The sequence below is a fragment of the Adiantum capillus-veneris genome, chromosome 22 (genome assembly GCF_014529385.1).
Source record: "Adiantum capillus-veneris isolate H3 chromosome 22, ASM1452938v2, whole genome shotgun sequence".
Taxonomy (NCBI): Eukaryota; Viridiplantae; Streptophyta; class Polypodiopsida; order Polypodiales; family Pteridaceae; genus Adiantum; species Adiantum capillus-veneris.
In genome coordinates this window covers 47,578,681-47,606,296 of record NC_140952.1, presented here as the reverse complement: position 1 = coordinate 47,606,296, position 27,616 = coordinate 47,578,681, and the positions used below count along the sequence as shown (strand labels likewise).

The following is a 27,616-nucleotide window of genomic DNA, read 5'->3' as shown; positions in this document are numbered from 1 at the left end:
GAGGGCGTACATGTGGACGGCCATGATTAAATGCTAGTGTAGGAAGGGCTACCCTCGTTACTAATTGACACCTCCCTAGGGAGGTGGGATCAATGACCTACATTAGGCGTCGCGAGGCGGATGCAATCCAGGCCGTCCAATCGCCGTTTGAACTAGATGTGAACTAAGAGTGAACTCCGGAGTTTTGTGCACCACACCGAATTTGGTGTGAACTCGATGTGAACTTGGAAGGGTGTTCACACCACTCCAAATTTTGTGTGAACTCAATGTGAACTCGGTGTGAACTTGGCTCCGATGCCGTGATCTCCAAACTTACCACACATACCCTTAAATGGATGTGCGATAGCTTAGCAGTTAAAATCAACTCCCAAGAGGAGAGGGTCGCTGGTTCAAACCCCGGAATCCAAAAAGTGGAAATCTTTTCCATTCCCTAGGCAAACCAACGGTCACAATCAATCGAGCGCTGGCGACACCGAAGGATCGTGTGGGGCTCAGAGACGTCTCTGTAACTAGGCTACCCCAAAAGGGTGACCTTATGGTTTTCTTTACTCGGCCACACCACCTGCCTCTTTCCCTGCAGGTAACCCTCGCTTCTCCTCTCGCCACCTTTTCGCTCTTGAACTGCTATCTTCGCTTAGGTTTTCTGTTTTTGTTTTCTCGTAAATGCCTGCGATCGTCAATTCAAGAGTGTTTTTGTTTAGCATTCCTGCTGTTTTTTATTTAGGGTTTCTTAGGTGCACTCCATGATGCAGAATCGCTTGTGAATTCATGTTGCTATAACAAATCATCTTTTTTGGGTTTTTTAAAGCTGCTTTTGTTTAGGAGTATAGTTGTGGTTTTTCTATGTTGCGAACATTTGCGAAGTATGTTTTGTAGGTTTAACTATTTTTAGGGTCAAATGTACTGATGGTATAAATGACTCAGAACTTGCTTGTTAAGGTCTATGCACCAAGCTATAGCTATTGAATCTATGCTTTTGTACGGAGCCTGCATGTGTCATTGATTTGTTTATTTAGTCTCCATCTGCCATAGTATAAAGTGCCAATTCACAAGTCTGAGCAAATCTGTGGATGCAGACTTGGTGTTTGTGTGGAGTTCTTTCCAGGCAGAGCACTTAAAGTATATTTTCTTGTTGTTGCAGGTATCCATTTTCTATTGTAAACCGATGTGTGTTAATCTATGCCATCGTCAGCGTTTCCGCTGTAGCAGCCATGGCGGAACAAAGGTTAAGATAGTTCAGGTGTTTTGGCTCTTAACAGAATTTCTTCTGTCAGAATTGACCCTTATTTTATAGCTCTTGAGGATCGGCACCAGAATTTAACATCTTTGGTTATTGCATTTGGCATTGCTGCCAATGGGAGTGTGGATGTAGACTTGGTGTTTCTGTGGAGTTCTTTCCAGGCAGAGCACTTAAAGGATATTTACTTGTTGTTGCAGGTATCCATATTTTAGTGTAAACCGATACGTGTGAATCTATGCCATCGTCGGAGTTTCTGTGAATTGTAGCAGGCATGGCAGAGCAAAGGTTAAGATAGTTGAGGTGTTTTGGCTCTAACAGAATTTCTTCTGTCAGAATCGACCCTTATTTTATACCTTTTGAGGATTGGCACCAGAATTTAACATCTTTGGTTATTGCATTTGGCATTGCTGCCAATGGGAGGTTTGAGCACTTTGCTACTCTAGCTAGCATTGTGTACATGACATTGTACACCAAAAGTTGGTGCTTCGTTGATAAAACTGCAGGCAGTTTTTTTCTCAAGATCTGACCTTATCACAATAGTGCAAAACTTTTGCATTAAAAGGGTGGAAGTTTATCCTCTAGAATTGTTAGCCAGCAGAATTCAAGCTTTGTGTTGTATCAAAATGGTGGAGAATGTAATGCACGATTTTTTAGTGGGCAACGCCCCTAATGCTATTTATCACTGCAATGGCGGTAATAAGAAGACCTACACAGAGGCGCCTGTGATATATAATCGCATTGGCTGCAGCAATGGTAAAGCGTCTGCAGGTTTGAAGAGGGTTCACTTGGAAGGCTGTTACACAGATCTGTCCGATGATTGTGTGCTATCATTAGTTGCTAAACACGCCAACTGTAACTCTATTTCCATCTGTTTCATGTGCGTCGAGGATGGTGTCTGACCTTCTTGTTGGCGCCAAAAACAGGCAGATTGATGGTGGATGGCGGGCGCTTGATAAACTTTTCCTTTATTGTGCTGGCTGCTATGAATCGGCTTTTCCTCCAACTACCAAATGCAGGCAGTTGCTGGTCATTTTGTGCGTAAGACCAGATTTTCGAGCACATCAGGTCGTTTTTCTCTGATACCAGAGCGTCGAAGAGATATTCTGTATGTGTCTGATCCATGTGAACATGCTAATAGTCCTAAGGACGTCGGTTTGTTCCGAGGAGTATTCAGAAGCTTTGACAAATCTGAAACCAAGAAGCTTCTCACTCTAAAGAGAGTGCCGATAAGCAAGGGGTATGGAACATGAAGCATGCGCAGATGATTCCCAAGAGTGCAATCACAAGGCTGGTTGCTCACATTGAAAACATAGACTATTCTGTTTGCCTGAATGGCCATGTGAATGGCAGATGTGGGTTGCTACACCTCTCCGAATCAGATGAATCTGACGAGGATAAGTCATCATTTCACAATATCATAAAAACAAGATAGAGAGAAGAAGAGGCAAGGCAATAGCAATGAAGCAAACAAACAAAAAACAAAAGCGATACTATGTAGTTAGTGTGGTACATGGAAAGAACAAGGTAAAAATCAATAGCTCACAAAAGGGCAGAATCGACAAGTAAACCAATAAGAAAAACTGTACTGCTGGGGTATTAGGTACAGAATCAGCCTTGTGTTGTGTATATGGCATGTGGTGTCTTCTTGGCATTCACACAGCATGCTCTTCGACTATCTTGAGAGACCTTCCCTTATGTACTTAAGTTAGAAGTACCACCTTCAGGAACTGACCGCGCATGACACGTCTATTGTATGATATTATGACTCTGCATTCTGCTCTATATGAAACAATCTCTTTTGCCCTCTGTGAAGAGCATTGTCTACCGTTTTACTGCATGGATGGTGTACTGGCTGAGAACAAGATTGTTTGTATGACTATGCGTCGCACCCATTTTATGTTTGGCTTTGAGCTTGGCTAGTGTGGTCAGTGATTACCGGAAGAACATCAATTTCTCAAGAAGGGTGGATGTATTTGGCCCAAGGTTTTGGGTTCAACCCGGGTGCCGGTGTAACCAAAATGACGTATCATCATATACCTAATACATATGTAGTAACTTGCCCACGCTCTTGTAGATGGTTACATATACACATCATGTTGTAGGTTTGGGGTGGATCGTTAAGACTAGCATTCATGGTGTTAACATGCCAATTACAAAGTTAATTATACAATAGAGATAGAGTAGAACGTAGGTGCAAAACTAAATTGATTGATTTAACCTGAAAGTGTTCATATAAGGCTTATTATATATAGATGGCTTAGGTATCTCATCTTGCATCACTGATGACATCATACGAAGGCTCCAAATCAGCCCATGCAAGTTGAAAACTCGTGGTTGACTGTTTAGGCCACTTTAGGAGTCCATTAATTAACTCTTAAGTGAGTCCACACCCTCTAGTAACGACCCCCATAGGTACCCACACCTATGAGTACCTTTTCTACATCCTACGACATGGTTCTCACATATCCTTCCCAGTAGGATAGAGGAGATACACACAAGCATAGGACAAAGCCCACAATTCGCTATGACAATAGAAAATAGCTATGTCAATCAATGCTGACCATCATCCCCATTCCAGAGGACCATCTCCAATCCATGGGACCATCTCCAATCCAAGAGACAACTACTTGAGCCAACAGAAGTTACATGATTGAAGACCAATTGTATAGATGATTGATCAAATATCCTTGCAAATATTTGGTAGAATGTAGATAAATGGATTTGGGTCTTTAAGTAGATCAAGCCAAAAGCTAGTCCAAGAGTCCAACATAGCTCTAGTCCAAGAGCGCAAAAACTTTAATTGCCAAAACTTCATCGTTTGTCCTCCTCCACTCCTACTTCTTCATCTTCCGACTTTGCTACCCGCATCATCTCGGTGCTTTTGTTGCCATGGTCGATGCCGCAGCTTGCTCAAGAGCATTATTGAATGAAAATGAAAAGCTATGTAACTCTAATGCAAAATAGAAAATTGATGTTAATTCTCCTCCCCTTGAAGGTAGATCTCTCTTTTGCTCTCCCATTGTGCATTGGAGCGGTCTTAGCGCTTGGTTTTTATGCCAAGGTAAGTGTCTAAACTCCGTACGCTAGAGCAAACCTTGGCTACTGCTGCAGCGCAAGAAAGGCCCCTTGCAAGGGCTTGGGGCTTTGCTCTTATGCTTGTGTGAAGGCACCCCTAGTGGGGTTGAGGCTTTGAGCAACGGGACGTGGAACAGGGCCTATCACCGTCGGATACCGCGTGTAGGTAATAGGGCAGCGCTGGCTGCCCCTAGGTAATGCAAGGGCAGGATGTCGGGCACTAGGTAGCGGCTCACAAAAGGGTTGACGCGTGTGAACGAAGCCTGGCGGACCCGCCAACGCTACAAGCCACAATTTACTGAAGTCCTCAAATTACATACGTTCCTCGATTGCTAAAATTGGATAATCAACCCCACGACCTGGTAGAGGCAAGGAGTACCTTTCCAATTTGAGCTAGCCAACAAAGCCCACAAGCCCACAAGCCTTGCTTGATTTATGCTTCGAATAAATGCAATATAACCTATTCCAGGCAAAGCTTCACACACACACACACACACACACCTATTTTTAGAAATAAAATTAAGTGGGATTGGTGTGTTGGATTAAAGGGCTCAAGGGCTCGTCGAAGAGAGCTCAGAGAGAACTACCTCCGCACACGGATAATGCAAGCAAGAGGTTTAAGGGGATGAAGCAATTGAAGAGCTTTAAGTGTAAGAAATCAATAAAGAATACAAATTAATGCAAGTGCAAACATACACTAAAATCCTTCATGCCGAATCTGTCAAGAAGGGTAGGCGCTCTATGGAATGGTCATGATTATGCTCAAACTTGACTGATTAGACCACAATTAGAGTACTAATTAGAGATGTGCAATTAGGGAGATTAATTAAAGAATGCTTATCTCACCAAGGCTCTGATACCACTTGTAGAGTTAGGGTTGATCGTTAAGACTAGCATTCATGGTGTTAACATGCCAATGACAAAGTTAATTACACAATATAGATAGAGTAGAATGTAGGTGCAAATCTAAATTGATTGATTTGTTGGGATATAAAGCCCAATATGGTCACCCAGGTAAGTGGGCAGGCCGCCAGGTATGTACACATATTCTTTTGTAAAAACCTAATAAGAACTCACTATGCTCTACACATTACAGTAGAGCGAGTTCACCATATTGTCGTGCTCTTCTTCTCGTACTCTCTCTCGCGTCGCACTTCCGCTCGTACTCCTTCAACTGGTATCAGAGCTTAGATCGAGGCTCGGGGCAGCATTTGCAGGTAGCCAGAGTCACCTGCTCAGATTGGAGTGAGATTCGACAGGCGAAGACACGGCCCAAATTTCTGTGGGCTGGCCCGAAGGGCTCGGTGTTCTCAGAATTTCATTCTGAGATCATCTCGGCCACCGTTCGGCTACGACAAAGTTCTGTGCAGGCCATTTTCGACTACGTGGTCTTGGTGGGTGCAGATCTGACTCTGCAAATTTGGGGTTTTCGGCCTACGACTGCAGGTGCTGAGGATATCGGCACTCCCAGAGTGTTGATTTGTGGCTGTCTACACATCGAAGGACGGCTCACAGTTCTTGGAGGCGTCACATACGACACGGACGCATCTACACACAGACTGTAGGCGACATCAACTAGTTCATCAAGTAGCTTGTGTTTGCTGTTTGATATTCCAGATTTCATCCTGACATTGCAGGTACTTCCACATGGAATGTATTGTCAGAGATGATGTATGTCTGTTGAGGGTTTGCTGGCTGCGAGTCACGCAACAAACAACCGCCGCAACGATTACAACATACAGTGGGAAATTTGTGGATGTATGACTTTGTGGGAAGTTTATGTACTGTCAGATTTACTGCAGCCTTAGTTGAGGGTCGAGTGAGGTTTTATTGAGCTGCGGGATTCTCGAATGTTGAGATCCTTTCGGTGATACAGGTCTTGGAGCGATCCCTCGAGCACCCTTAGATAGGCAGCTAGGATGTATTGACTGTGAGTTAGACAGTTGGGATTGCATCTTTGCTTTACTGCCGTTGAGGCATTGTCGCAGTCTATGCTTACAGGACAGTGACAGGACAGTACAGGTGCAGGACAGGTTTTCCCACAGCTTATAGTGTTAGAGAGACAGTGGTTTTTTGAGCTGTTTTTTGGTCTGTTTTTTGAGTACACCAGAGCCATTTTACAAAAGAGACTCTACCGAAATTTATGCAGAATCTGAAGCTTCTTGGTTCATTTGACAGGTTGATATTGGTTCAGAGGTCAGTTTACAGGGGAAACTCTGCTGAATTTTTCCCAGGAAAGTAAACTACTGTGAAGCGTAGCTATGGCTGGATCACAAGACACTGCTCTTTACAATATCAAGAAACTGGATGGAACCAATTTCTCATTGTGGAAGAAGCAGATTTGGCACGTGTTGGTACAAAAGAAGCAAATAAAACCTATAAAGCTCAAGGGGATAAAACCAGAAGATATGGACGAAGATGAATGGAGCGAAATGGATGAATTGGCACTTTCTACCATTATATTGACTCTGGCAGAAAGCGTTTACTTCAATGTAGCAGACGAGATGTCTGCTTATCAAGCATGGTTAAAGCTGAGTGATCTTTATGAGAAGCAGAGTGCAGCTTCACATGTATACTGGCTTAAGAAGCTTGTTGACTTGAAGATGAAAGAAGGGACACCTATGTCCAATCATCTGAATGAATTCAACACCATCTACAGTCAGTTGTCAGCTCAAGGTGTCAAGTTTGATGAATCTGTTAGAGCTATGTTCCTGTTGATCACATTGCCGGAAAGTTGGGACACTTTTCGCATAGCTTTGAGTAATTCTGCACCTCCAGATGGTTTGAACATAGCAGGTGTAGAAGGAAGTTTGCTTACTGAAGAAACCAATAGAAAGACAATGGACAAAGGCAAAGGAACAGCCTTAGTTGTCAGGGGAGGACCAAAGAAAAGTATAAAGGTGGAAAGAGGAATCAGTCTCGTAGTAAGTCCCGTAGTGCTAAAGGCAAGAGTGACATAGAATGCTACCATTGTGGCAAGAAGGGTCACATGAAAAGAGACTGCAGAGAATGGAAAGCAGAAAAAGGCAAAGACAAAGCTGAAGACCATGGTGAGAAGAACAAGTCCTCAGTGAAGATTCAAGAAATAAATGTGACAAACACTGTTGCAGAGGATGACAGTCAAGTGTCAGGAGACATCTACTTCTTGAAGAATACAATGGACTCAGCTCTTCTTACAGCATCTGATGGAAATGCACTGAGTGACTGGATTATAGACTCAGGGGCATCACTTCATGTGTCTCCAAACAAGGAGTTGTTTACCTCTTATGTGACCACTAAAGATCATGCTCTGCTAGGCAATGGGCAGACATGTGAGATCTTAGGTGTTGGAGATGTTCAATTGAAGTTTCAGAATGGCTCTTCTTTCACGCTGAAGAATGTGAGACATGTTCCTGCAATTACAAAGAGCTTGATCACCACAGATTTACTTGATGATGCTGGCTACGTCACCACTTTTGGACAGAACATGTGGAAGATATCCAAGGGTTCTATGACAGTAGCACATGGAGTAAAGTCTGGAGGACTTTACATGATTTATGTATCAAATGTCTCTAAAAATGTAATCAATGTAACCGAGCAGCCGAATGTTTCTTTGTGGCATAGCCGGTTAGGACATATCTCCAAGAAGGGAATGGAAATCTTGTCTCGTTCTGGTTATTTGCCTGGCTTGTCATTTAATGATTTTGAATTCTGTGAACATTGTCTGTATGGTAAGCAAACACAGCAGCCACATAAGCATAGAAGCAGTAGAAGAGATACACAGTTGGCACTTGTTCATAGTGATTTGTGTGGACCTATGCCTAACCTATCTCTAGGGGGAGCTTCTTACTTTATGACATTTATAGATGATTACTCGAGGAAAGTATGGGTTTACTTTCTCAAGCACAAGGATGAAGCGTTTAGTGTTTTCAAAACGTTTGTGACGCTTGTGGAGAATCAGAGTGGCAAGAAGCTTAAATGCTTACGCACTGACAATGGTGGAGAGTATGTTTCAAAGGCCTCTCAGGACTTTTGTGGGTCAAAAGGTATAAAACGTGAACTTACTGCTCCTTACAATCCTCCTCAAAATGGTGTTGCTGAGAGGATGAATAGGACCATACAAGAGAAGGTCAGAAGTATGTTGTCTAATACACAGCTGTCAAATGGGTTTTGGACTGAAGCTGTATCAACAGCTGTTCATCTTATAAATAGATCTCCTAGCAAGGTTTTGCAGAAGGATTCAGTGCCAGAGATTGTATGGTCAGGCAGGGTGCCCTCATACAAGCATCTCAGAGTCTTTGGTTGTGAGGCATATACTCACGTTGCAAAGGAATTTAGGAACAAACTTGAGCCAAAGAGTAGAAAGTGCATCTTTCTAGGCTATGGTAATTCTGGTGAAATGGGGTACAGACTTTGGGATCCCGAATCCAGAAAGGTTATCCGCAGCAATGATGTTCACTTTAATGAAGCCAAATATCATTCTAAACCAGAGAGGGTTGAGGAGATTAGAAGAGTTGTCTTCCAAGAAGATGGACCTGCACGTGCAAGACAAAATTTCAGGGCTCAAGAGGAGCAAGGACAGGATAGAGTGGAACCATAGGTTGTGGCTGAGCCTGAGCCACCTATTGTGCGTAGATCTGGACGTATCACGCGACCTCCTGATAGGTTTGTTCCATCTATGAACTATGTCATGTTGACTGATTGCAATGAGCCTTCATGTTACAAGGAAGCAGTGCAAATGAAGGACTCCGGGAATTGGCAATTGGCCATGCAGTCAGAGATGACAGCTCTGCATGAAAACCAGACATGGAAGCTAGTTAAATTACCATAGGGCAAAAAGGCAAATGGGTTTACAGGTATAAGATCACCACTCATGATAGTCAGCCAAAGTACAAAGCAAGGCTTGTTGCCAAGGGCTTTAAGCAATAACAAGGCATTGACTTTGATGAAGTCTTCTCTACGGTGGTCAAGATGACTACATTGAGATTCTTTCTTGCATTGGTTGCCATATTAGATTTGGTGTTGCACCAAATGGATGTCAAGACAGTGTCTTGCATGGTGATTTAGATGTGGAAATTTACATGCAGTAGCCAGAAGGGTTTGTTGAGAAAGGCAAGGAAGATTGGGTATGCCAGTTGTTAAAGAGTCTTTATGGCTTAAAACAATCACCGAGGGCATGGTACCATGAATTCCACAAGTTTATGCTTTCTCAAGGCTACAAACGTAGTGAGTTCGATCACTGTCTATATACAAAGAAGGCTAAGGATGGTAGTTGGCTGATCCTTATTTTGTATGTGGATGACATGTTGATTGCTGGCAAGCACTTGGAAGAAATTTCAGGTTTGAAGTCAAAGATGGCAAAATCGTTTGACATGAAAGACATGGGTGAGGCAAGTTATATACTTGGTATACGCATTGAGAGAGACAAATCAAAGAAGTTGATTTGGTTATCTCAAACAGAGTATATTGACAAGGTTTTGCAACGTTTCAATATGAAGAAGGGAAAGGCATTGAGTGTTCCATTGCCACCATATGTGAAACTTAGCAAACAAGATTGTCCTGTGTTTGAGGAAGAACAGGCTGAAATGGATAAGATTCCATATACGTCTGCAGTGGGTAGTTTGATGTATGCAATGATTGCTACTCGCCCAGACATTGCATTTGCAGTGGGAGTAGTAAGTCGATACATGTTAAACCCAGGCAAGAAACATTGGGAGACAGTGAAAGGAATATTGAGATACTTGAAAGCTACAAAGAGTATGCGCATATGCTATAAGAGTCAGGAGCTAAGTGTAAAGGGTTTTACAGACTCAGATTATGCAGGTGACTTAGACAACCGAAGGTCTACGTCAGGGTATGTCTTTACATTGGCTAGTGGAGCAGTATCATGGCGTTCTAGATTACAAGATTGTGTTACTCAGTCTACTACAGAGGCTGAATATGTTGCAGCATCAAAGTCATGCAAAGAATCAATTTGGCTTAATCGACTAGTAACAGATTTGGGAATCACAGAAGAGATGCCTGTGTTATATTGTGATAGTCAAAGTGCTATACAATTGGCTCGCAATCCAGTTTATCACTCAAAGACAAAGCATGTGGATGTGAAGTATCATTTCATCAGGGAAATGCTCGAGGATAAGCAACTTTAGCTTGTCAAAGTTCACACCACAGAAAATCCTGCTGATCTACTTACAAAAGGACTTTCCTTAGAGAGCTTTGCGCATTTTCGCAAGCAGTTAGGTGTAGGGTAGTACATCACTTCTCTACATCTCTTGTATATTAGCTTGTATAGTAGCTTCTCTCACACTTAAAGTACCACATTGGACTCTAAGTGGGAGGTTGTTGGGGTATAAAGCCCAATGTGGTCACCCAGGTAAGTGGGCGGGCCGCTAGGTATGTACACATATTCTTTTGTAAAAACCTAGTAAGAACTCACTATGCTCTACACATTAGAGTAGAGCGAGTTCACCATATCGTTGTGCTCTTCTTCTCGCACTCTCTCTCGCGTCGCACTTCCGCTCGTACTCCTTCATGATTTAACCTGAAAGTGTGTACAAAGGGCTCATTGTATAGAGCTGGCTTAGACATCTCATCTGGCAGCACTGATGACATCATAGAAAGGCTCCAAATCAGCCCATGCAAGTTGCAAACTCGTGGGTGACCTATCAGGCCACTTTAGGAGTCCATTAACTAACTTTAGGTGAGTCCACACCCTCTCATGGGTACCCACACCCTTGAGTATCTTTTCCACATACTCCATATGGTTCTGTGCCACATATGCACCAACATAGGACAAAGCCCACAATTCCCAACAACCCTCTTCTTGGGGTTTGGACTATGACAATAGAAAATAGCTACGCCAATCCAAGCTGGCCATCATCCCCAATCCGGAGGACCATCTCCAATCCAGGAATCCACCTCTAATCCAAAAGACAACCAATGATAAACACTCCAATCCAGGAGCACAACTTGAGTCCAGGTGTCCAACACAGCTCTAGTCCTAGAGATTGCAAAAAACTTTCATTGCCACAGCTTTTTTGGCTATCCTACCCGCACCATCTCTGTGTTGTTGTTGCCATGGTTGATGCCGTAGCTTGCTCAAGAGCTTTGTTGAATGAAAATGAAAAACTAAGTAACACTATGCAAAATAGAAAATTGATGTTGATTCTCCTTCCCTTGAAGGTGGATCTCTCTTTTGCTCTCCCATTGTGCCTTGTAGCGGTCTTAGCGCTTGGTTTTTATGCCAAGGCCAGTGTCTAAACTCCGTACAGATGCACATGATGATATCCTTGATGATGGATGTATAGATATACATTGCTTTGTAATGTACCAATTTGGAAAAGGTACTCTACTAATTGCTCTAAAACACTAAGAGAACCTTGAGAAAACAAGGTGAAAGTTCACATTGTCATTCTAAAACATTTGAAATAATTGGGAAATCAAGTCATGTACCTATATATGGCTCCCATTGACAAACTAAAACCTAGAGAAGATTTCAACCGTTCACATGAAAAGAACAATGCAATGAGAGTAAGAAATAAGAAAAGTCTGAATGTATGCCTCACTCTTTGCTCCTGTAAGGCTTTTTGTGTATGGTTCACACTTGACTCATATGTGTATACTTGGTAAATGTATGCAAGTAACAAATGAATATTAAAAGCCAATGTTAACAAAAAACTGGCCTTGAGTGTTCTCAAAAGTTGCAGAATCTTGGTTAGATTCCAAGCTTGCCTTGAAGAAAACCAACAAATTTAAAGGAAAGTTGGTGTCATTTTCTCCTTGTTCAAAAAAATTGCTTTTGGTGAGCCCCATTAAATGCTCCCATTGACAAACTAAAACCTAGAGAAGATTTCAACCGTTCACATGAAAAGAACGATGCAATGAGAGTAAGAAATAAGAAAAGTCTGAATGTATGCCTCACTCTTTGCTCCTGTAAGGCTTTTTGTGTATGGTTCACACTTGACTCATATGTGTATACTTGGTAAATGTATGCTAGTAACAAATGAATATTAAAAGCCAATGTTAACAAAAAACTGGCCTTGAGTGTTCTCAAAAATTGCAGAATCTTGGTTAGATTCCAAGCTTGCCTTGAAGAAAACCAACAAATTTAAAGGAAATCCTTGTTTAAAAAAATTGCTTTTGGTGAGCCCCACCAAATGCTGTTTGTTTCGCAAATTTGATGGGAAAAATTGGCCAAAAGGAGTCCTTTCTTGATACAGGCACAAATAGAAGGTACATTTTCGCTCAACAAAGTTGTCCGTTTTGCACATCACTCGCAGCTGTCCTGCTGTCCCACAGCTTTGTAAATCAACAACTCGATGCTGAGAGCACTAGAAGCGGGAGAAATGTAACGCATTCCAAACAATGGTTGCCCATCGTGTCATATCATATAAATTATGACATGACAACTGATGAGCTCATCAACCGTCGCCAACCTAGCTTTTTTGGCCTGCCCCAAAGGGGGGAGGCCTTAGAGATGGTTTCCCTTTTTGCTAATGAAAAATGGGAAGTTATTTTGAAATAGATTAAATTGAAAAATTTAGTGTGAAAATTGACATCTTTTGAGATGATGAGGTCTTTTAAGGACCAGAGTACGTAGAAGTCATGATTCTCTCCCTCTCTCTCTCTCTCTCTCTCTCTCTCTTTTCTCTCTCTCTCTTTTCTATGATAACTCAAGTCTCGATTCTCGAGGCACACAGAGTGCTCTTCTCTCTCTCTCTCTCTCTCTCTCTCCCCCCCCCCCCCCCCCCCCCTCGAGGTCCTGCACGCAGTGCTGCAAATCCCATTTCTAATTACAAAAGAGCAGTGTGCCATTTTTGAGCTCTCTTCCTCACATGCGTATCAACGGTCATCACTGAGTGGTACTCTCTCTCTCTCTCTCTCTCGGTGGACTCTAGTGAGTCTGGTCTTTTTTTTTTGTCTTGATGGAGTTTCTACGTTCTCTAGTCTTAATGGTGGTGTCGCCATTGGCATGGATGCTCTGTCATTTCTTGTCAAAGGAGGAAATAAGCATAAGCTGGGTGCTAACTTTTGTGTCTTTTCATGCCACCGGGCTGCTGTTGCTGTCGCTAGGAGTCCTGGTGGGCGACTGCAAGTGCCATGCGGTGAAGATGGAGTTTGGCGATCAGCAAATACCTGATTGGGCATTGGTGATCCGCGAGAGTGCGACCACCCCTTCCTCCATATATATTGCAAGGTATGACTTACTTTTTGTTCTGCCAGTCGCCGTCCCACAGACCCAAAGCAATGCATTATTCTGAACATGCCTTGTGCTTATGCTTGCATGAGGAGGTGATGCCGCCCGAGAGCAATGTGGAGGCAGTGCCAATGCACAAGCTCTTCAAGCCTATGGAATTTCACGGCAACGGGTAATTGCTGCAAGGCGTGACGCCAGTAGTGGGCGCTCTCATGCAGCCATGTACAATCTGCTGGGCATGATATTGGTTGTAAGGGAGAACGTGCCAGAAGCGTCATTAAAGACAAGCGGCCAGGGGGTGCTGTTCCTTTGTTGCCACAACACATGCATAGACCGGCCTGTGTTTCTCTTTGTGCACCGGGCAAGCAAGTGTCAATTGTGATGTACAAGGCTCACAGTTCCAGGCTGACGCGCAACAGGGAGAAATATGTAGGCAATATAAAGCTGCTACTGGAGGTGGGGCATTTAGTGAGAGAGCCGAAGCTGGTGCTGCTATGATTGCTTGTAGAGAGGACAGACTAAACAGTGCCGGTGGCGGTGCTGCCCAAGATGAGCATGTTCCATGGAATCACAGTGCAGGGCTAGAAGGCCTTCGACCGTTTCTTTTTCTCATGAACCCATGCCCACACTATGAGATCTCCTTCTTGCGCATGCATCTGCCGCATGATGCATGTCGGTGGAAAGTCTACCTACGAGGTGGCCAACTACATTCAAAAGATGCTAGCTACCAAGCTGGGCTTCCAATGCCGTTGCATCTGCACCTTCACCCTCCGCGACAAGCGTATTCTCATTATCATTCAAGCTGGCCATGGCTTCCTCACGCAATGAATTATGAATGACTCTCTCGCAGGCCTCGTGATTTTATGACTTGTTTAACATTACGTTGACATTCCGTTCCTGAATAGCAATCATGTTTTGAATTATATCCACTTGCTCACGCTTTCATGCTTGTCAACATGTTATCCTTTGGCATGCGCAGAGGGGTTGAAACGTCTCTCTCCCCCTCTCCTGAAAGCAATCATGAGCCTCTCAAACTCGGAAAATTTTTGAGCATCACAAATGATTAGCCATGCCTGCTTGATTATGCATTCATTCCTTGTGTTTTTGTTTGCATATTCTTGCATTAGCATACATGCAACACATGCACAAATAAGTTGTAGTATCTTTCTTGTCCACAAGCACTGAATGATCGACGGCGTGGGTTCCAACCATCAAACATTTCGCCATCTTTCAGGGGCAGCTAGGAGGGTAAAAGCCATACTCTTAGATTTGGACTCATGGACATCTTTACAATCTCTGTCGCTTTACATAGCTTCCCTGTCACTAGGCTGTGACAACCACTAACCTTAGTTGTTGGTTTCTTTCCCTTGATTTTTATTTGATTTTTGGGACCCTTTTTTTCCAATCACAAATGATCGGACATTGTGTGGCCAATGTGAAACGGTCAACGACTGAGGGTTTCACCCGCAGTCGTGAAGGGCAAGTCGCCATGAGATGGTCGGGCTAGTCGTGTAAGGTGCAGCGGAATGAATGTTGTATTTTCTCAAGATTAGTGATCTTTATTGCTCAAGGTTCCTTTTAGTTCTTAGGGAAGGAGAGAGCCTTCCGTCTTATGAAGAGTGCTATGATCACGAACAAAGTGAGTGGATATTGTGCGTGCAAGTGAATGAAGGAGAGAGAAGAGATACGACTCCGAGAGGTTGTAAAACCCTCCTGTGAAGGCCCCACTCTCGTCGGCGAGAGCGGTCTACTTTGATTGCACAAAGGTGTACAATGCGTATGCAATGGACTGATGCAATGGGACTATGCCGATGACGACGACGACTTAGGCTGAAATCTGTGATCTTCTAGTGGCTGAATTTCGTGGACTGTTTCGGGGCTGAAGTCAACTGTTGTACTGCTGTCCTTATGGCTGAGAATGATGGCTTTGTCGGGGTTCCTGCTGAAGGCGAAAAACGCTGAAGATCTGCACTTTTGGCTGCGTTTTTAGGTCAATATCCTATGCTGAAAAACGCTGGACAGCAGGTCTATCAAATGCTGGAAAAACGCTGAAGTGTGCAGCAGTGATAGCGTTAGTAAATTGCTGCTCTTGGCTGAAAACTGTGAGTCAAAACGCTGATGTTGCTGATGTCAAAACGCTGATGTTGCTGAGGTCAAAAACGCTAATGATGGGGGCTATTGGTCGCGGGAAATACGCCAAGGAAGAGTGCTTGATGGCGAGGCTCTACTGTGGAAGGAAAACGCCAAGAGATGGGAGAGGATGGCCTAGGGTTGAAAACGCTAGGGGTGTTGAGAGGGGGGGTATTGCTGAGAAGTTGCTTGTTGAGCGGGAAGCTCCTGTTGCCTCTTCTGCTAGAAAGTGCTAACTTGGGTTTGCTTATATATTAACTTAGCAAAATTGCCCTACCTACTTTTGTTGGAAAGTCACTTAAAAATAATAAGTGAAAATAACCAAAAATAGGAAAATAGGCTAAATGCACTGGAAAATTCCCTTGACTGAATCTGATGGATCCTCAAGGGAATACTGATGATCATGCTGTGTGCAACCTGAGGATATGCATCTATGCTAAGTGACTGGGCATGCACGGTCTACGAATAGACTCACAAAAGTGCCAGATCACTGCTAATCTAAACTTGACTGGACCAACTGAACCCTGCTGTGGTGTAGCTTGTCCACGGACACATAGAGTTGGGATGTGTCACGTGACAAGTCGGCATTGAAATTCGGGCAATAAAACACGACACCTATAAGTTGATGGGTACTAGGAAATTAACTCAAAAGAGGCAAAGTGGACACATGCCGGTACCAAGTCGACTTTCTAGACTTTCATGAAGAGGGGGCGGGGTGCCCAAATTAAGAGAGGAGGCTGATTTTGCACATAAGTGAATTCCAGTGGGTGCAGGTGATCACAACATTAAACCTTGCCTTCTCCCTTATCTTATGTAGCATGATGATTCCGCTCTGGTGCATATCTCTCCCCCTTTGAATACCGAATCGTGATGTCATGCTCCATGGCTTTTCATTCGTATGTACAATTGTGTGGGTTCATGCGCATTTGCCGAGGCAAGAGCCTCTTGTATAGGTATTGGATTAGCTAAATACTAATCCTTCACGGTACAGGTGAATTCAACGAGATTTCTTGCAAGAAATCTCGTCCCATTCAAAGGGCAAGTAGCCCTACAGGTGCGGGAGCTCGAGGACTTGCTACGGATGCGATCGGCACACAAAACGGAGGTAGAAACAATAAATTATAGCTTGTTGTGTATTTTTTTAGGTTTAGGGTTTTGACCCTAATTGCTAGGGGATCACTGTACAAGTGTTCCGGTTCATTTTCGGGGCAGAAAACAAAGAATTCAGCGCGTCGCATATTATTGTCAGGCGTGGAAAAATGCTCAAATGAATCGGGAAAATCACTTTTTGCACGGGGATTTGTCTGTGAAGCCTCCTACTGTAGTTATGTTACCGAAATCGGGCTAGACTAGGTCATTGTCAACCCGGTAAAAGCGGGACAGCTCGTACGAATTTGCAGGTGCTCTCTCAAGTTTAATAAGAATAAAGAAGGGCGCTAGTCTTTGGGGCCTATAGGGTGTCGCTGTCTACTTGGAGGCACTCTAGCTACAAAGCCGTGCTTTTTTTGAAGTGTTAATTCTAGTCACAGGTTTATTTGTGAAGTTTCATTGTGTCAAAAAGTTCAAGTAAAGTTTATCAAGTAAAGATTCGGGTGAAAGCTAAAGTGTCTATCGCCTACGGGCCGGTTTCATGGTTCCATCGTCGGGATAGGATCACTGTTTTCTTAAAGAGTGAGCCTTGGTTGGTTTGCAGTGAAGACACAGAGCACAGAAACTGAAATTACACTATGGCTGACAAGGCGAATGACACCAGGAAAGAGGCTTCCTCTTCACAGGATAGACAGTTTACACGTGGAGAAAGTTCACGGCCACCCCTGTCTGTACCTTTTATTGATTTCATAGCTCCACCAGGTCAAGGGTTTATGACTGGCAATTAGAAGAGGATGCATTCAAGACAAACTTGGTTGTTGCTGTGAATGTGTTTTCTCAGTCGGTATAGAATCCTAGGTTTATGGAATTTCTACAAGCACCACCAGTGTCACAGCAAACAAGGCAACTTTCTCATTGTAAGGTGCAGCGGAATGAATGTTGAACTTTGCTCAAGATGAGTGCTCCAAACTGTGCTCAAGGTTCCTTTTACTTATGGAAGGGAGAGCCTTCCGTTCTTAATGAGAGAGTGCAATGGACACAAACAAGCGAATGGACACTGAGAATGGAAGTTCATGAGATTGAGAGACAGAGAAGAGAATACGACACCAGAGACGTTGTAAAACCCTCCTCCGAAGGCCCCACTCTCGTTGGCGAGAGTGGTCTACTATTGATTGCACAAACTGGTACAAAGTGGATGAATGAGAACTGATGCAAGTCTAGGGCTATGTCGATGTCGACGACGTGGATGACGAGACCGACTCGATGGCTGAAAACGGATGTGTTTGCTCTGCTGTCCAAAAACGCCAATGGGCTGAAATCCGCTGCTGCAAAAACGCAAGTGCTGGAGCATGTAAAACGCTGGTTTGCTGCAGAATTTCAGTGCCTTCGGCTGCCCTAAAAAACACTGATTTGCGGGCCTTTGAAGTCCTCCAAAAGCGCTGGTTTGGCTGGTCTTTAAACGCTGAATTGCTGATGCTATGGCGCTGCTGAAAACGCTAGGGAAAGGGGGCGATGAGGCTAATGCTGAAAAACGCTAGGGTGCTGGACTTATGGCGATGATGGCTTGCTGAAAAACACCATGTGCTGGTCTTGCTGAAAAACGCAAGGTGCTGGCCTTGCTTGGAGGAAAATCGCCACCAAGGGGGAAACGGTCTTGCTTGAGAGAGAGAGGGGGAACTTGCTGCCTTTGGCCTGTGTTTTCCTTGCTCTTCTGCCAAATAGTACTAGCCTAGGTTTGCTTATATATTATCTTACCCAATTTGCTCTACTCAGTTCCCAACAAAAGTCACTTAAAATAATAAGTGAAAAATGTCAAAAATAGGAAAAATAGGTTTAATGCACTGGAAAATGCTCCTGATGGATTCTGTTGGATTCCGATGGTAATGCTGATGATCATGTTGTGTGTAACCAGAGGATATGCATCTACTCTAAGTGCTTGGGCATGCACGGTATGCGAACAGACTCACAAAAGTGCCAGAACACTTCCTAAACTAGACTGACTGGATTGACTGAACGCTTGTCATGTTGTAGCTTGTCCACGAACACATAGAGTTGGATGTGTCACGTGACATCCCCTCCTTTTAAAAATGAGGTACTGGTACCAAGCTGCATGGCTTCCTTGTAGTCTGCCAACAACTCTGTATAATCCTTGAAAAACTCTTCGTTGACCCACACCGCTTCGGGGTTCCTCGATCCTTGAACTTCAAGAAGTATTGTCTCACTTGCTTCTTCAAACCAAGTCAAAACCGATGCAACAACACTTGCTCTGTCTCCATGACTTTAGCTTCATCGATGATCTCTGGTTCTTCTTCTCCAAAAATGTCCTTTGGAGGTGTTCCCTGAAACACTTTCAACCAAGAAACATGAAAAACGTTGTGCATTGACCATGAGTTAAGCAACTGCAATTTCATTGAAACCTCATTTATTTTTTTAATGATTGGAAATGGACCATACATACGAAAAGACAACTTTGGACACTTCTTTCCAACTTGCGTAAGACGTTGCTTCATGATTCTTAAATACACCCAATCTCCTTCCTTGATCGAAACCACCTAACGATGCTTATTAGCCTACCGTGAATAAGATTCCTGAGCCTTGCTTAGCCGAAGCTTCACACTCTCAGAAATCTCATCCAATGACTGAGTTTCAGCATTGGCATCAGTCATTTGATTGACCGAGCGAGTCAAAAGTGATTGGAATGGACGGCCAAAAGCTGTCTCATACGGAGTTCGACCAATGGCAGAAGAAAAAGAGTCGTTCAAAATAGCCTGAACCAATGGGAGATAGAGCTCCCACTAAGACTGCTGATCATGCACATATGATTTTAAAACATCAAAAGCCAATTGATTGTAAATCTCTGTCTGACCATCTGACTGTGGATGAAAAGCTAAAAAATTTAACTTAGTGCCAAAATTTTCAAAGAGTGCGTGCCAAAAATTGGACGTGAGCTTAACATCCCTATCTGAAACAATTCATTTTGGCAAACCACAGAGGGGGTACCAATGCTTAATGAACAACCGTGCTACATCTTGTGCAGTGACTGTGGCTTTACAAGGAATCAATATGCAAAACTTGTTGAAACGATCGACAATTATCAAACATCGAGTGTTCCTTGAATGCAAACTTGGTGGAAGGTTAGTCACAAAATCCATGGAAATATCTTGAAAAGGTCCATCGAGAATAGGCAACGGAAACAAGAGGCCTTGCTGCTTACCCCGAGGAGCTTTTACCTTTTGACATATAGTGCACTGTGTGACATAACGAAACACATCCTTTCGCATTTTAGGCCAATAAAAGAATCTTTCTATTTTTTCTAAAGTGGTGTTCATTCCCCTGTGCCCACCCGTGAGAGAATCATGTGCATCATGCAATATGGTTGGCCTGAGAGAGGGAAACACACATAAATGTTGATGAAAATACAACAAACTATCACGAATGAGATAGTTGCTTGGCCCTTGGGAAGCAAGAGCCTGCAATCAATGCTTACCAAACTCGGAATCCGCATATTGATTCTTCATGCTGTCGAAAGACACACCCTGAATAGAAAATGTGGATCTTGACTCAAGAGCCAAAATCTGTCCTTTGCGACTCAACGTATCTGCAAACAGGGTTAGCTTTTCTAGGCACATACTCAATCAAACCTCCAAATTGCTCAAAAAATTGTGACCACCGTACCTGGCGGTCACTCCAATGTGCACTAGGCATAGATTGGAGCCACTTAAGGGCTTGATGATCTGTGCGAACTGTAAACTCTCTACCATAAAGAAAATTCTTCCAATGCTTAAGAGAGTGAATGACAGACAAAAGTTCTTTATCATAAACTGAATAATTCTGTTCAGCACTATTGAGCTTCCGGCTAAGGAAAGCTACAGGACGACCATGCTGCTGAAGCACAGCGCCTATGGCGACATTGCTCGCTTCCGTCCATACCTCAAAGGGATCATCCCAAGAGGCAAGGATAAGACATGGTGCTTCTGTCTCACTGCAACCCTGAGAGCTGCGAAAGCCTCAATGGCTACTTCGAGCAAGTCTATGCGCTGACGGCGAGTCTTGACCCCTTTCAAAACATCAGTCATAGGTGCAGCAATGGGTGCAAAATTCTCTATGTGCGAACTATATGCTTGACATAAACCAAGAAAAGAACGCACATCATATGCAGTTTTGGGCAAATCCCAATTACGAACCTGTTCCATCTTCACGGAATCTAGCTTGACGCCTTCCGCAGAAATGATATAACCCAGATAAGTGACTTCAGTAAGAAAAAATTCAGACTTCTTAGCTGCAATGTACAAATGACACTTATTCAAACGGGTTAGTACCCTTTCGACATCCCTTTCATGTGTTTATCTTTTTGGATGATATTCTCATTTTTTCTGCATCGTGGGAACCTGTCAATCCAAAAGGCATAACAATATACTCCCATTGCCCTCGCTCGGTGCGAAAAGCGGTCTTGAAGATGTCGCCTTTGAATACCCGTACCTGATGGTATCCACTCTTGAGATCAACCTTGCTGGAAACCTTTGCCCCATTGAGCCTATCAAGGATATACTCAATGCGAGGCATCGGAAACTTGTTCTTGACGGTCATCTTGTTCAATGCCTTGTAATCAACACACAAACGAGACGAACTATCGTTCTTGCGAACAAACAAAATAGGGGCAGCACAAGGACTTACACTATGACGTATGAATCCTCTAGCCACCAACTCCGTGAGTTGTTGCTCTAACTCTTCCTCGTGTGTCTTGTTCAAACGATAGGGAGCCTTACCGACAGGCTATGCCCCCTCCATAAGCTCGATGCGATGGTCCTCCGGCCGCTCGGATGGAAGACGGGGTGGAAGATCATCCTGCAAAAAGAGATGTTTAAACTTGGTAAACAAATCTGAATACTTTGCCGGAGCCTGAATGCGCTAGGAAACTGGAGCAACACAAATGAATGCCTCTTGTGCTCCTCGTCGTAATTCACGCTTTACCTGTACATGAGAAATGAGAGGAAAAGAATGCAAACCCTCCTCAGCACGAATGATGAGGGGGGAGTTAGTTTTGGCGTTTAATGTGAGAGTGTTAGCCTCCCAATCAATGAGAGGGTTGTGCTCATGAAACCATCTAATGCCCAAAAGCATATCATATCCTGAAAGAGGAGACACAAGAAATTTCCTACGGAAAGCAGCTTGTTGAACTGTAAACATCACATCAAGGCACTCTTTCGTGATGAGAGAGTCCATACCAGTGGCGAAGCCAGAAACCTCGAGAGGAGATTTCTGACTAACCTCTAGGCGGGCTCTTTCAACAAGAGAGGCACTAATCAGATCATGCATACTGCCTGGATCAAACAATATGATAAAACGCTGACCCTTTAAAGTTTACATGACCATAACACTTCATGAGAGACTCATCAATATGTGTGCTAGAGACATGAGAAGATTCAGTTTGGTTCATTAAAGTGCTTGTGGTTGTTGTGGGTGCCTTTGGTTCTTTAGGTGGGGCTGTCTTACGACAAGCCTTCTTAATGTGACCCTTGACGTGACATTAATAACATCTACCTTCCTTAGCATAAATCACTTGTTCTTCAGCCGTGATGTATCCTCCTATAATTCCTTGTGCAGCTTTTTCATCCGGGGTTAGCTTAGGTTTTGCAGGTGCTTTAGCCTTACCCTTAGATTCATTGTTAGAGTTCTTTTCCGAAGAATTAGAGGAAGATGGCTGAAGAGTTACCATTCTTACCATTCTTACTGTTCTTACCATTCTGCGTGTTCTAAGAAGTCTTGAGGGGTTCCTTGAGAAGTTTTGTTCTCCTTAGGCTTTCCTTTGTTGTGTTTCATCTTCTGTGCGAGAGCAATCGCTACTGCCTTGTTGAGATCGATTGGATCAAGCACCTCCACATCAAACTTGATATACTCATCCAATCCATAAAGGAATGCCTCCTTGCGCTCCGCATCCGATTTGCGTAATTGAGTGCCGAGCTGCAAAACACGATTAGAGAAGACATAACTGGCATACCATTTTGCTTGAGTGCGCGCCAATCGTCCTTTAATCGTGTGAGGTACTGAGGAGGCATAAACCGCGCCTTGAGCTTGTCTTGGAAATAAGCCCAATTGAAGGAAAGGGACGTGAATTCGTCGGCTTCCTCTAGGTGCGCGGCTAACTATGCCTGTTGCCATGTGTGGTATCAATTGATGGCATCACCGGCAAGGTACATAGCTGCCCTCAAAACCTTGCTATTTCCTGTCTTCTTAGTTGTCGCAAAATTAGCATTAAATTGATGCAACCAACAATGAATAACCATAGCATCCATCTTACCATCATACTTACTGAAAGTCAACTTCTTTGTGACTGGGTTGTTGGAGTCCGAATCGTGGCTTGCGCCACTTGAGGAACTACCAACATCTTTGGTTGGTTCGGACTTCGAGGCAAGAACCTGTCGAACCAATTCTTGAGTGCGTAGGTCTCTTTGAACCTCACGATTGGCCTCCAAGGCTGCTCATCTTGCTTCGGCTTCCTCCTTTCTTTGTGCTTTTCTTTCTTTTCGTGCATCGTGCTCGCGTTCCAAAGCAATGCGAGTCGCTTCTTGTTGTTCTGCTTTTCTTTCTAGTTGTGCCATCGCAATGCGATTCGTTTCTTGTTGTTGTGCCATCATCTCCAACATCAATTTGACCATCGCCTCCATAGGATTTGGTACAACTCGTGGCGTAGATGGGGAAGGGGGAGGGTCGGAAAAACCTCCTAGTGGGGAAAATTCTTCATCGCCTCTCTCATGCTCATCACCTCCAAGCGAAGTATCCATTCCGCTTCGAGTGATGACCATACACTGTGATCTTGGGTTCTTAAGTTCACGAGGAACTTAGGTTCTTGTGGGTCTTGGGTTCTTGAGGGTCTTGGGTTCTTAAGGTTCGTGAGGGTCTTGAGGTTCTTCCGTTGCTTGCAATCTGTGCTAGAGAAGGATCTTCTCTTCACCCGAGTTCTGCTCTTTTCCGCGGGCGCACCCCTTGGCGGTATTGCGCTCACACCAAGGTTGCTTTTTCCCACCTCACGTCGATTGGCCGGCCGCTAAGTGCACGGTCCGCTCTCAATGAGTGAAAAGAGGCACAAGGGGAGGCTGGACAAGCCCTTCTTTCTTGGGTTTCCTGTCACTCTTCAAAAACACGATTAGGAATCGACATGCCCAAGAGAACTTGGGTTACGTGCGACCGCAACAAGCAAAAAAATTATAAATTCTCGTGATTCTTGTGGTTCTTTCCTTGAATGATACAAAACACTGCCAAAGCTCTGATACCAATGTAAGGTGAAGCAGAATGAATGTTGAACTTTGCTCAAGATGAGTGCTCCGAACTGTGCTCAAGGTTCCTTTTACTTATGGAAGGGAGAGCCTTCCGTTCTTAATGAGAGAGTGCAATGGACACAAACAAGTAAAAGGACACTGAGAATGGAGGTGCATGAGACTGAGAGATAGAGAAGAGAATACGACACCAGAGACGTAAAACCCTCCTCCGAAGGCCCCACTCTCGTTGGCGACAGTGGTCTACTATTGATTGCACAAACTGGTACAAAGTGGATGAATGAGAACTGATGCAAGTCTAGGGCTATGTCGATGTCGACGACGTAGATGACGAGACCGACTCGATGGCTGAAAACGGATGTGTTTGCTCTGCTGTCCAAAAACGCCAATGGGCTGAAATCTGCTGCTGGAAAAACGCAAGTGTTGGAGCATGTAAAACGCTGGTTTGCTGCAGAATTTCAGTGCCTTCGGCTGCCCTAAAAAACGCTGATTTGTGGGCCTCTGAAGTCCTCCAAAAGCGCTAGTTTGGCTGGTCTTTAAACGCTGAATTTCTGAGGCTTTATTGCTGAATTGCTGATGCTATGGCGTTGCTGAAAACGCTAGGGAAAGGGGGCGATGAGGCTAATGCTGAAAAACGCTAGGGTGCTGGACTTATGGCGACGATGGCTTGCTGAAAAACGCCATGTGCTGGTCTTGCTGAACAACGCCAGGTGCTGGCCTTGCTTGGAGGAAAATCGCCACCAAGGGGGAAACGGTCTTGCTTGAGAGAGAGAGAGGGGGATGATAAATGGATTTCTAAGGTACATAAATTTATTTCTACTTTAGAATGTTTGTTGTACAATGCTACGATGTTTTTAAGTGGAAATCAAGGTCATTTCCAAGTTTCAGACATTGTGTTTTGAGAGCATTGCTTGTAGCGTATTTGAGCTTCTAGCGTCTTCTCTCTCTCTCTCTCTCCCTCCAGCGTTTACCGCGCGCGTGGGCTCTCTCTCTCTGCTGCTCACTCTCACATGGTATCGGTCGCCAAGTTTGGGGAACACTAGCAATCCACCTTCTCAGGCCTAGCGCTAGCTTTACTGCATCAATCTGTCGCGGAGATTTGCCTAGCGTTTTTCAGCCCCTTGCATTTTTGGACAAGGCCAGCGTTTTGCTGTTTCAATCCTTGATTAGCATCTCCCCTTGCAGGCGCTCCCGTCCTTGCAACAAATCGCACCAAAAATCACCACCAGATCTGTCTAGCGTTTTCTAGCCAAATCTGCGTTTTTTGGACAGGCTGCACTTTTGAGTAGTTGCTGCGTTTTTCAGAAAACTCTGAGCTTTTACTTCTTGCGGGAGCGACCTACACCCTCAATACTTCTCCATCGCATGGAACCTGCAGAATCCAGACTTTGGTTAGGTATCTGCAATAAATTGACATTTTGGTTAGGTATTTGCAAGAAATTGGCATTTCTGGACACCATCTACTTGCTGTTTTTCCTCTGTTTTCAGCCTTTTACAAGGCCCTCAACACCGGGACTCCTTGAAGGACGCGGTCTAGACATTCCGGTACCAATCCGGGAACTTGGAGCACGCTGAATTTTCTGTTTTGCAGCGATTTTCAGCCCCTCAAATTGGTGGACAGCAGCAAACCCCTTTGTGTTAATTGCCTCTTACCACGGGATCCTCTACGGCGACTTGAGATCTTATCCATTGACGCTTGGGACCATTCTTTGAGCACGCGACATGTTGACTCTGAAGCAGAAGGTACAACAATCCTAGAGGACACCTCCTACGTCAACTACCACTACGACGACTTCCACTTCTGCGGCTACGTCGGCATTTGCCAAGGCAACATCCAACAACTATGCCCTCACCCAGTTTGTTGAGGAGAAGAAATTGGATGTACACAATTATGATGTATGGAGAACACGAGTACGCACAATCATTGCCTACCATACACAAGGCTGCCTTTCTAAAGCAGGCATCCAACAGAGCTTCGGCAGCACTCGCACTTATTCACATTGATCTATGTGGCCCGATGAGCACTTCTTCATTTTTTGGCTCACAGTATATGCTTGTGCTTGTTGATCATTGTAGCAGGTACACTTGGGCTTCGTTTGTAAAGCTCAAGTCGGAGGCTTTCAGATCCATTCAGGATTGGAGGACGATGGTCGAAAAGCAAGACTTGCATGTCATATGTTTTCGAGGGGGTGAGTTCACTTCAAAGGACTTTGCATAGTGGTGCAAGTCAGAGGGCATCCAATGCCATCTGACTACTCCTTCCACTCCTTCCTAGAACGGAGTTGTTGAGCGGAAGAATTGGACTATCATGGAGATGGCTCGTGCGATGCTGGCACATGCTTCTTTACTCGGGATTTACTGGGCGGAGGCATGCAACACGACGGTTTACATCCAGAACCGTCCTCCTACTCATGCTTTGTAGGACATGACTCCCTATCAGGCCTACTACGGGTGCAAGCCCTCGGTCTCACACTTTCGAGTTTTTGGGTGTCCGGCCTTTGTCCAAGTGTTAAAGGAGAAGCGACAGAAGTTAGACTTCAAGTGGAAGAAGCTCACCTTCTTGGGCTATTCACCGGAGTCTGATAGATACCGGCTTTATGATCCTGACGCCAAGACCACCATAGTTAGCTGTGATGTGACTTTCAAGGAGTCTTTGAACACATTTGTAGAGAGGGCAACATCCAAGCCTATACCTTCCCTACCTCCTCCTCCACCTCCCACACCTGACCCCACCCCTACCCCAGTCCCTGTACCTTCTACACAGCAGCAAGTTACTTAACCCAATCATGCCTTGTCGGATTTGGATCTTGAGATGGATGATGGTTCTCCTGCAGTGGCGGCGGTCCCACCTCACAAGAAGTTAGTACTTTGTTGTCTCTACACTACGATTTCTTCCTCTGGAGTCACGGAGTTACCAGCACCGCCAAATTCTGGACAATCTCGACGTTCTGTACGCCTCAAGGTGTAACAAACTGCTGACGTTCAAAGCCTTGAAGAAGAGAGCCAACTTGCAGATGTCGGCCGAGGGACCTAAACCCTAAGAAGAACAAGTAACAGAAGAAGAAGTCCTACCAACTTATGGGGACCCCGTCCGATGGGGCCCCAAGTGACATAGAGGATTAAAATAAAGCAAAACCCGCACACACGCAAAAACTGATGATGTGGCAGATTTCCGAAAATTGCGATGGCATGATGACGTGGCAGGTTGTACGGATTTCCGCGTTTTGCGCTGGCTGAGGACATGGCAGCTGTATAGATTTCTGTGATTTACGCTGACAGCTTTTGGCATTGCTTTTTGGACAGAAGCTTTTGAATTTTGAAGGCTTTTCACTGTAAATTGTTTTTTAGGCCAAGGGCCTTTAAATATGAGGTTAGGGCTCATTCTCTGGCATGCTTCCTGGAGAAGGTGCAGAGCTTGGAGTAGCGGCTTGTACCGTGTTGATGCAATACAAAGAAATATCGAAAGGGGCGCCAAGGTTTGGGGCCAATACTCTCTGGGGTGGAATTCCGCCACTCCGTGTCGTGTGTCGTCTATCTCTTTCAGTTCAGTTGTTATTGAAGTGCTAAAAGTTTGTTCAGTTTGCTCTTTTCTATTGGCACGTGGTGCCCGTCTTGTGACAATGGTATCAGAGC

At 44.3% G+C, this 27,616-nt stretch overlaps 1 long non-coding RNA gene and 2 pseudogenes across 2 annotated transcripts in view; all 3 read left to right on the top strand.

Annotated features, from left to right (window-relative positions):
* Positions 1 to 449: 449 nt before the first annotated feature.
* The window catches only part of LOC147429285 (uncharacterized), an 81,412-nt gene continuing 54,245 nt past the window's right edge, over positions 450 to 27,616 (top strand). The window contains exons 1-2 of the long non-coding RNA XR_015185828.1: positions 450 to 580; positions 1,142 to 1,240. This is a non-coding gene — a long non-coding RNA (uncharacterized LOC147429285). The remainder of the gene's footprint in view (positions 581 to 1,141; positions 1,241 to 27,616) is intronic.
* Positions 1,090 to 3,046, top strand: LOC147429287 (EID1-like F-box protein 2; annotated as a pseudogene). Its single transcript, XR_015185827.1, has 2 exons — positions 1,090 to 1,225; positions 1,438 to 3,046. The product of XR_015185827.1 is annotated as an EID1-like F-box protein 2 (transcript).
* On the top strand, positions 13,077 to 14,613 carry LOC147429286 (glycerol-3-phosphate acyltransferase RAM2-like; annotated as a pseudogene).